The sequence below is a fragment of the Apium graveolens genome, chromosome 7, assembly GCF_009905375.1.
Source record: "Apium graveolens cultivar Ventura chromosome 7, ASM990537v1, whole genome shotgun sequence".
In the NCBI taxonomy this organism is placed as follows: domain Eukaryota; kingdom Viridiplantae; phylum Streptophyta; class Magnoliopsida; order Apiales; family Apiaceae; genus Apium; species Apium graveolens.
This window is the reverse complement of record NC_133653.1, coordinates 20134373-20144563: the sequence shown is the minus strand read 5'-3', so window position 1 is coordinate 20144563 and position 10191 is coordinate 20134373. Positions and strand designations below refer to the sequence as shown.

The following is a 10191-nucleotide window of genomic DNA, read 5'->3' as shown; positions in this document are numbered from 1 at the left end:
AAATGTTTACATTGAAATCAATAAAAATATTGAAAATAATAGTTTATAATAACTAGGAAGTTTTTTTAAATTTATTAAAGTAGTATGTATAGAATTTAAATTTATTTTAAAATAAAGTTTTAAATTTTTCTTTAAAAATAATTTATTTGAATAAAAATTATTTATGGAGTTTTTCAGAAATTAAAAGTCCACCAAATAAATAAATTATTATAAATATTGAAGTATTTTGTTAAATTTTAAAAAAGAGAATAGATTCTGATAATTAGTTTAATAATACTACTAATTTTAATTAAAATCACTAAACCACTTTTTTTATTTAAAATAGGTTTGAATATATAAAAAATAATTTAAAGTAACAAATTAGTTGTAAATTTAATAAATATAATGTGTATATATATGTAGCACCCCCAAACCCGCTCTTTCACGAATTTGGGTCGCCACATCATGCAGTGTATCAAATACCTGTTTATTATTACAATAGCATAAAAAGTACTTTTATTACATTTATCTTATCACGTTCACAGGTCCAAGGATCACTTACTAATACCATACATACTCCGCGAACCAAAGTATCAACCACTAGAACTTTATTACATAACTAAAATTTATTCCACTGTTAGGCGACTTCCATAGCATATAGCTGGCACACAGCAATCTAACGATCCATGCTTGAACTTGGCATCTTTTCCTTGCCCTTTGCACGCGGATTTGGGTGTTTATCACTTTCTGATTTGACTCCTAAAAGAAATGTCATGATAGAAAGAGTGATCATTAATATGCTCAGCAAATTCACTATTTAACCAACACCCAAAAATAGGAAAATAACATAATACAACTGAATTTTTTTTTTAAGAATAAACGATAACTAGCGACTTAAATAATAAAACTCAAATATGAGAATGTTACAACTCAAACACATCTTTAAATAACATGACACAAGATTATACTGGTCGTCCACCTTTCGATACCCCATGGCTCGATCAACTACCATGTCACAAGTATCGACTCCTGCAGAACACGCGTGTAGCATGATCAATGCCTTCAGGCAAGTCCCACCTTACATTTCAAATTTTGCTAGCAATTAATCGTAAATGGGTTATCGCACAACCCTGTCTACCACGGAGCAAATGTCACTTTGAACATAACACATTGTCACTAACCATGGTTAACCATCATGGACCAGATTGGATATGGTCAACGTTTCCGGACCATATAATCATGGTCAACGTTTCTGGACCATGTTGACCAGTTTTGAATATGAATCCCCGAGTAATTCCTTGATAGCGAAGCTAGACACTAGAAAATTTATTTGCTAAGTCTAGCACACAGCTAGCACTTTCCAAATAAATTAAATTAACCCGAAAAATGGATTAATCCAGAGAACAAGAAAATAATTTTAGATGACAACGACAAGGCATCGTCTGGAAAGCAAAGGAGGTGACCATCTCGAACAAAGAGATGGGTCAAGTTCAAAGAAAAGTTATTTGGTTATTTCAAATCAGAAGAATAACCAAACGACTAAATAACGCTCAGGATTATTGTGAGTATGACCAATCACTACGTGTAATAAACTGAACATATTTCCTAATAATTTCTGATTCGAACAATGAATCAGTCCTTGATTTCAATAAAAGTGGATACATCTGGATAATAGAAGTAACCGACAAGAAACGAATGTGGTTGACCCGAATTAAGAAATCAAACCTTAACTAAAAGAAATTAAAAGGAGTAGTCTCGAACAATGAGCACGACTAAGGTTTATTAAAAGATAGGGTAATCGATTGAAGAAATTTAAATACAAATAGCTAATCCAAAATAATGATAATATTTTAAAAGTTCAGAAAATAAATCATTCTTAAATAAATAAATAAATTTGAAATAACAATACTTGAGAAAAATATAATTAAAAACATTTACGAAAACAAATATTTTTAAGGTGAGTGGAGAGGTAGTAAACTTGCCTTGCTCGCCCATATGCTAGGAATAATTATAATAATTTAAAACCATACGCGAGGTCAATATTGCTCCAATATTCCACGAGGAAAATAGAATTTCTATCAATTCATAAAATAAGGAAAAAAATTAAATAATATTCGACAAAGGAGCTCAAACACTCACTCTAAATATTCTTTCTTAAAATATTTTAATGCCAAATAAATTTTTAATTCATTATTTTAATAATGAATTAATCGAGTCATTTTATTTATTAAATTATACTAAGGTAACGATAATATCCCTAAAACTTGACTTTATTTATAATCACATTTACACTCTTCTATTTTTATTTTATAATTATTTTACTAATAAATAACTTGGTAACAATGCATCCACTCTAAGTATCTTGTATTATTTTTTAATCACCACTTATACTATATTCCATAAATTAATACTCTAATTCTTGTTTAACCAAAAATAATAATACGTTACTTTTATCTAATTTCTTTTTCCCATTAATCCAACTATTTCCCCCTTTTTTTTGTTTTAATGTCACTTTTATTTATCCCATTTTTTTATTATCCAATTAACAATACTTATTATTTATCAATTCATTTTAATTTTATTTTACCAATTTACAGATTTACCCCCATCTTCCCCAAACTCATCCTCAACCTTTCTTCCCCCACCACCTCATCACCTTCCATGGCTGCCGCCGGCCGGAGCCGCCGCCACCGGCCGTTTTCCAGCTAACCCGAAACATAATTTTCTTCACATAATCCTGCTGCCCATGGCGCGATCTACAAGCTCCCATCAATCATTTTTTCAGAAATTATTACCCACCCATTTTCCGGCTAAAATCTCTCTCCCTCTTCCTCTCTTTCTCTCCCTCACTCTCGTTCTCTCTCTCTTGTTCTCTCTCTCTCCCTCTCTCTCTTTCTCTTGGTCTCGCTCTTCTTCCCTCTCTCACTCTCTATAACTACCGAACACCACCACCACGCCGGTGGTGGCTCCGTCGGCCGTCCCCCTTCCCGTGAACCAACACCACACAAACACATACACAACTTCCTCCTCTCAACCACTCTCAATCAATCTCTCCTCTCTCTTTCCCTCAATCTCTGCAACCACCACAAACACTACCACCACGCTGGTGGTGGCTCCGTCGTCGCCCCCCCTCTTTTCCCCTGCACCAGCAATACCCAAACCCTCACCCAATTCTCTCCTCTCAATCAACTCTCACCCACTCACCAACAATCTCTCCTCTCCCCTTTTCTTTTCATCGCCTCCGACCAACAACCTGCCACCACCGCCGTTGCCGTCGCGGCCGGTGGTGGCCTCCACCATGACCCCCTTTTTCTCCCGTAGCCAACAAACAACTACCCCCTACTTAGCTTTTGTAAATTAAAACTCTCAACACATCTGTGAAACAAAAGGGCACCTAAACCCTAATTTTACTATTTTCCCCTTACCAGTAACCCCTTTTTTTTGTTATATGAATAATTAAACTCAAATCTGAAATCTTGCACTACACTGCCAAAAAATTAATTCCCTAACAATAACACAATACTAATCTACTCCCTAATTATTCTCTAAAAATAAATTAAGGTTAATGACACCAATCTTAGTAAAGAAAGATAAATTTTTGCAGTAGTTACCTTGAATGCAGATTAGTTGTATTACACAATCTCCTAATTTCCCTCTTTCTCCTGATCTTTTACTCTTCACAGACGGCTAAAATAACCTTGGTAACCCTAATTATTTTTTTTATAAGGGTATCTTTATCTAGACTCTTCCTAAAAACAATCTAACTTCCCGATGCTTCTACTCAAAATATTTGAGAAGCTTCAATTATAAGCCAAGCATTTTATTTTATTTATCACTTTTCTTTATCATGAAAAGATTATTACCAACTAAATAAAAATAAATAAAGATAAGAAATTTCCTAGGTGAGTTAAATTAAAATATCTAAAAACAATTATGGTACTAATTTTATTGAGTCTCAAATAAATCATTACTAGAGTTTAAATCTAACAAAATAATTTTACTAGATAAAATAAAATAGAATAGTATTCTAAATAAATTAATTAGCTGCTCCAATTTTATATATAAAAAAAATAAATTTATAAAATAAATGACTAATAGTTATTATAAATAAAATTAGGGATCTCCGCACACGGAATAATTTTTTTTTAAATGACTGATAAAATTTTCTAAGAATTAATTCTAGCTTCAAATTTTATTTTATTTAATTATTTATTCATTTATTTATTTATCTATTTATTATTTTTATCCGGGTACAAAAGCAAAATTTTCTCGAGGGCTAAAATTTATAAATTTTTGAGGCGGTCTAAATAAAAATTAGAATATTACTTGTGTTTTGTCGGTCGTTACAATATATATATATATATATATTATATTATGATATTTAAAAAACTAAAAAAATGTAGATGGGCCCGGCCATGTGAAATTTTGTTGGGGTTTGAGCGGCTTAATTTTAACAAAGCGGGAAGTGAAATTTTGGACAAAAGCAAAAGGGGAATCAATTATTCAATAACACCCAACCAATTAACCCTAACAACATCTCTTACAAATCCAACACCTTTTTCACCAATCTCCGCTCTCTAAACCCGCCTCAGCTCCAAGATATTTGGTCATCTATTCGCAATAGTTGTCTCGATCGGGTGCGTTGACTACTGCGATCATGTACTTGGTTTGGTCTATGTTTTCGCCTGGTAGGTTTGAGTTTGGTGTTGATTCGGATGATGAGGAGATGAACATTTCTGATGAATTCAAGCCACTCTTATCAACAGAACTGCAATTTTTGATTAAATCAACTAGATAATCCCATTATGTATAGGACTCTCAGCCGTCATTTTCCTCACCGGTGCAGCTCTACTCAGCGTCGGAGTACACGTCTGCTTCACAAACAGAGCTCCTCAACAAGCTCGAACCAAATCTTTTCCTCCTTGTCTTTTCTTGATACCTCGCTTAATAATCCCCTTCTCGCTTAACAAGTTCCCTCTAATGTACTTCTCTGTGCAAACACAACACAACAGCTTTCTTTTTCTGTAAATCTCACTTTGGAGCCCCTCAACTTGGATGATCTCACCTTACTCAAGGTTATTTATGCCATTTACACCTCTTTTGCTCTTTCTTTTGTTTATTATCTTGTTTGCGTAGTTATTGATTTTGTATACTATCCAACCTTATTGCCCTGTCTTCTTTTTAGGGCCGGGTGAGTACCCAACAGGTTTTCGCGCTTTCTAATTCTGATTTAGTTCCAGGCAAATATGAAGGTTTTGTACATCATTTTGTTTGCTACTTATATTCTGCTTGCATTTGTTTATTTTTAATTTCTTTCAATTAATTGAAACTAATTGCATTGCTTTTTTTTATGGACCAGGAGGTTTGAAGCTATGGGAAGGCTCACTAGATTCGGTAAACTTTTCAGAAATAAATTAGTTAGTGTTTTTGTTTGTTGTGCTGAGGTTTGAGGAGTAAACAATTGCCCCAAATTTTGTGATTATTCGAGATTTTATCTGTTGATATTACATTGGGTATATACCAATATCTAAAATAAGAATAAAAAGATGTTTGTTGTCAACATGTGCGTATTGATTACTGGACATTGGAGGAACCATCTGAGTTTTACCACTGTAGATGATCATGTATTCTTAGGTATTCGAAGCTACAGCCTCGCAGTTCTGTTGATAAGAGTAGCCTGCATTTTCTAATGCAATTTGTATATGATGAGTTGTACCAAGCAACCTGTTCAATTTTAACAGCCTAATGTCAGTTGATTTTAACAGACTGATGTAAGTTGATTTTAACAGCTAAACTATGTGTTATTCTAGGTAGGGTTTTCTTCTGTAGTTAAAATAAATATAGCTGTATGGCGGTGGCAACCTAATGATTGTAACTTGCCTAGGTGAGTCTACTTGAAAGTTCGTATTTTGTTTGCTGATAATTATTTTGAACTGTTTATATTTGACTGATCTTGTATCTGACTGATCTTGATAATTATTTTGAAATGTTTAATGAACTAAGCAGATGATAATGTCTCAAATCGCATACTAGCACAACTGTAACATACACTAGAAACTCATAGTGTTCTATTATCTTATTTAGGAAAACTCTGCTGTCAAGTCTTTGTTGGCATGAATAATAATTTCGAGTACACACTTGGTAATTCTAGAGTACTGAGTAAGTTTTGAGAACTTTTTGTTACGCATAATTGGTTGTGTACTTGTGCTTAAAAACATAGTAAATTAACCAGACACATAGTATCGTTGAAACTTCTGTTATAAGATACATCATACTTGTTAAGTATGTAGGATTATCATTTATATAATTGTATAGTTATACTTGCATTACATATTATGTAGAGTACTTATGTTGGTGTAAATTGTGATGTTCTTAGATTATGATATTTTTACATTTTAATCGAATCTTATAACTCGTGAGATTCACCCTTTTGTCAACTCCTTTATTTGTATCTGCCCTATGGTGCTCTGATGAGAAGTAATACCTCAGAATCTATTTCTTCTTGGACATTTATTAATTTCATATATATATTTTTCTTCTTCTTCTTCATCTATAGGGTGAAACTGAAAACCAGAGCCAGAATACCTCGGATATATGAAGACATGTGATTCCTATTGGGGCCAGAATGCAGTCCGAGACAATAGACCCCAAACCAAAGAATCTCAGTTCCTTTGACATTGAATATATGCCAAAGGTCTCTTCTCTTTATGGCTGCATTCTAGTAATATTTTTAGGTGTTAAATAAGTTCAAATTGTTAATATTATTCTGCTCCTCCATGTTTTACCTTACCTTCTAGATCAGGTCAAGAAACCTTATTACAATAACAAAGGAGAGAGAAAGATGGACAGAGGAAGAGCATTAGAAATTTCTTGAAGCTTTGAAGTTGTATGGTGGTGCTTGGCGACATATGGAAGTTTTACCAGGCCATATCTGTTTTGGTAGGTTATTCTGGTTACCATTATAAGTTTTATATTAGATATCTCCATCAATTCTGCTTGTGCGTTGTTGTCTTTTTATGAGGTTCAGAGCTCTAGTGGTCTTTGATTTAATTGATTTTGACTTAGGCTAGCATGGAGAGTAAAAAGATGAGAAAAAATCTCATATTGTATCAGACGTAAGATGCTACATCATTCGAATAAAACTCCATGTGATGTGAAATATCTTTTTCATACAATTAAATAGGATCTTTCACATCATCAGGGTCTATAGGTTTTATCCGAATGAAGTAGCATTTTACGTCTGATGCATTGTTAGATATTTTTTCCCCTACTGCTACTGCTCTTGGAAGATCAACCTCGACGAGTCCGACAATTCAAAAAATATAGCAGTAGAGTCCGACAAGTCGATAGAAGTTATCAAGTGGTCTACTGATGTCAAACGTGACAGGTCCGACAAATTTTATGAGTCTATTTATTAATTTTGTGCTGTCTTTGTTTAGAACATTAGAATTTTGCAAATTACTCAGTTTTATGGACTGAAGGTTATTATTTTTTGTAGGTTTTGTCTGTAAAAGTTATCCATAACAAGTCAACTGGTCAGCCAGAAGGCTATGGCTTTATTGAGTTTGTGAGGCGTGCGGTAGCTGAGAGGACTTTGCACGGGAATTCTACAGCCCGCAAAAGGTACAACTCAATGACTTTCTACCAGCCTTAGGATATAATATATCTGTAACTTGTGATACATTTAGACTGTTGTTTTGTGCTTGAATTTATTATTTAGCTATTTTGTTTTGTTTCTTATTTTGTTGGCCTATGAATGTAGGCTATGAGAATGTCAGCTGCTTTCTGCATTGCATGATGGCTTGCTGTCTACTTATCTATGGTATGTTTTCTTGTTTTGATTGACAATAAATTTAGGAAATTAGATTCTTATAATTTAATATGAAAAGCCATCAAGCTCGCAGAGAGAATTGGGTTTTGTATATTTTTATTTATTTAATAGCATGTTGTTGAAGAAGTTGAAGAAAATTTTAACAAGAAGCTCTCTAATGAAGTTGCCAAAGTTAAGAAGGTTCAAGACAACGTGAGCTTAGTCCTGCAGAAATTACTTGAAACAAACCCCGGGTGAACATTGACATGGCTCAGATTTGTGAGACAATTTCAGGTGACACAGGAGCTGATGGTACTCCTCTTACCGGTGGTCGTAGCACTTAGACCATTTGTTTTCTCTCTTCTATGTTATTATCAAAGACTTGTACGCTTTTGCGTTATCTTGCATATTTAGTTCTCAGCAAGAGTACTGGTATTTCTTAAGTTATGTTTTGGTGTGATGGATTGTAATTGTTGATTGGACAGAATGTAATGGTTGGAAGTGTAATTAAAAATGGTTGGATGAACTGAATTGGTTGTGAATGTTGTTGGATTTATGGGAAATCAAGTATTTGAAAAGTATATTTCAATTTTTTACAGTTCAGGTGTTGCAATAGCCTATTAGTGTGTTGCAATAGGGTGCTAAATTATGCACATAAATTTCTTTTTTACAACATTAAAGGTACTACAATAGGTGTGTTGGCATAGATGATAAAGGGCCCACATATGGGCCCAAATGTGATCCCGCCAGTGGGACCCAGCCACGTGTCCTGCCACATGTCATGCCACCTGTAATGCCCATGCGGGGCCCACACGTGGGGCCCATTTTTTGTTATACCTATTGCAACTCCATCTCTATGTTTCTATACTCTGAAAATTACGTTGCAATTGATATCTATAGCAACATATTTTGCTGTGTTGCTATAGATTGATATTGGTGTAAGGTTAGATATCTATAGTGACAACCTTAGACCCAACACCGAAAAACTGTTGTAATAGACCCATTTCCACCTATAGCAACATTTTTAAGGGTCTATAGCAACACATTTTTGGTGTTGGTTAAAGCCATCTAAGGCGTAGTGTATTTATAGAAAGTAGAACAATTATACAATAACATATCTTGTAATTGATAGAGATTTATTATAGATGTGTAGTATATAAACACATAATATGTTATCACAATATATCTGATAAGTGTTTAACTCGAGTATTCGTACAACCTATCAACTTTTAAAAATATCGTTCTTGAGGGAGTTTTGTAACAGTTTATTAAAGATCAATATGAACTATTATTTGATTCATTTGTGCTTACTTTACTTCTGTAATACATCGATTTGTTTAGTAATTATACCCAACCCCCTTAAATAATTACTTTATTGGGCAACAAGTGGTATCATAGCGGTCAAATTAATTGTTAATTTGAAAAGGTCAAGATGTCTGGAAGTAAGTATGAAATCATGAAAATTTCATCCTAAAGAAAGCTGATTACTCTACATGGAGAGTAAAGATGCTGATGTTCCCAGAAGATATTAATGATGCATATGTTGATATCATCAAAACAGGACCTCCTTATCCAATAAAAACCGTGGCTATGACCCCGTATGTTCCTGTACACTATGTCAGGAAAGAAAAATCTAAGTGGTCAGATCCTGAGAAGGATTCAATGCTTAAGGATGCAAAAGTCAGGAATATTCTGCACAATAGTTTGGATAATGTGATGTCCAACAAGGTAATTTCTTGTAAGACTGCAAATGAGATATGAGATCCCTTGGAGATACAACGCCAAGTTATTATGGAAATAAAGAAGAATAGAAGAGTTGTTCTTGTGCAAGAATATGAGCAATTTGATGCCAAGGGTGATGAGTCAATTACTGACATCTATGAAAGATTTCTGACACTACTGAATGATCTATCATTGGTTGGAAAAGAGTATGATAGGCAGGAATCAAACACCAAGTTTCTGAGAGCTCTTCCAGAAGATTGGGATACACAAGCCTCAATAATCAGACATCAATATGATCTTGATTTACTGACTCTGGATGAAGTTTATGGGTTGCTGAGAACTCATGACTTGGAGATCCAACAAAGGAAGAATAAAAAGGGTCAAAAGAGGAATGTTGTGGCTCTTAATGCTGAGACCCATACAGAAAAGGAAAAGATAAGTGAGAGGTCAAGAAGAAGGAACATAGTGGAAGAGTCAGATACTGATGAATTATGAGATCTTGACATAGACACTTATGAGGATTCTGAGATTGAACTGGATAATCCTCAAGTTGTTGAAATGGATTCAATGCTGGTTAAAGGCTTTAGAAGGATGAGTTCTGCAAAATCATAAAGGAAAGGTGGTTTTAACAGAATGTACTTTGGAGATGGCGAAGGCCAGTTCATAAAGTATGATGGACA

At 33.9% G+C, this 10191-nt stretch overlaps 1 long non-coding RNA gene across 3 annotated transcripts; it reads left to right on the top strand.

The window, feature by feature from the left end:
- Positions 1–4481: 4481 nt before the first annotated feature.
- On the top strand, positions 4482–8341 carry LOC141672446 (uncharacterized). 3 transcript variants are annotated; one of them, XR_012555530.1, is made up of 8 exons: positions 4482–5054; positions 5165–5231; positions 5339–5373; positions 6536–6673; positions 6782–6918; positions 7478–7602; positions 7742–7801; positions 7922–8341. It is a non-coding gene; the product is annotated as an uncharacterized LOC141672446 (long non-coding RNA). The 3 variants fall into 3 exon arrangements; XR_012555529.1 differs by having other exon boundaries at positions 6777–6918; positions 7974–8341; XR_012555528.1 differs by having other exon boundaries at positions 6777–6918.
- Positions 8342–10191: the final 1850 nt, after the last annotated feature.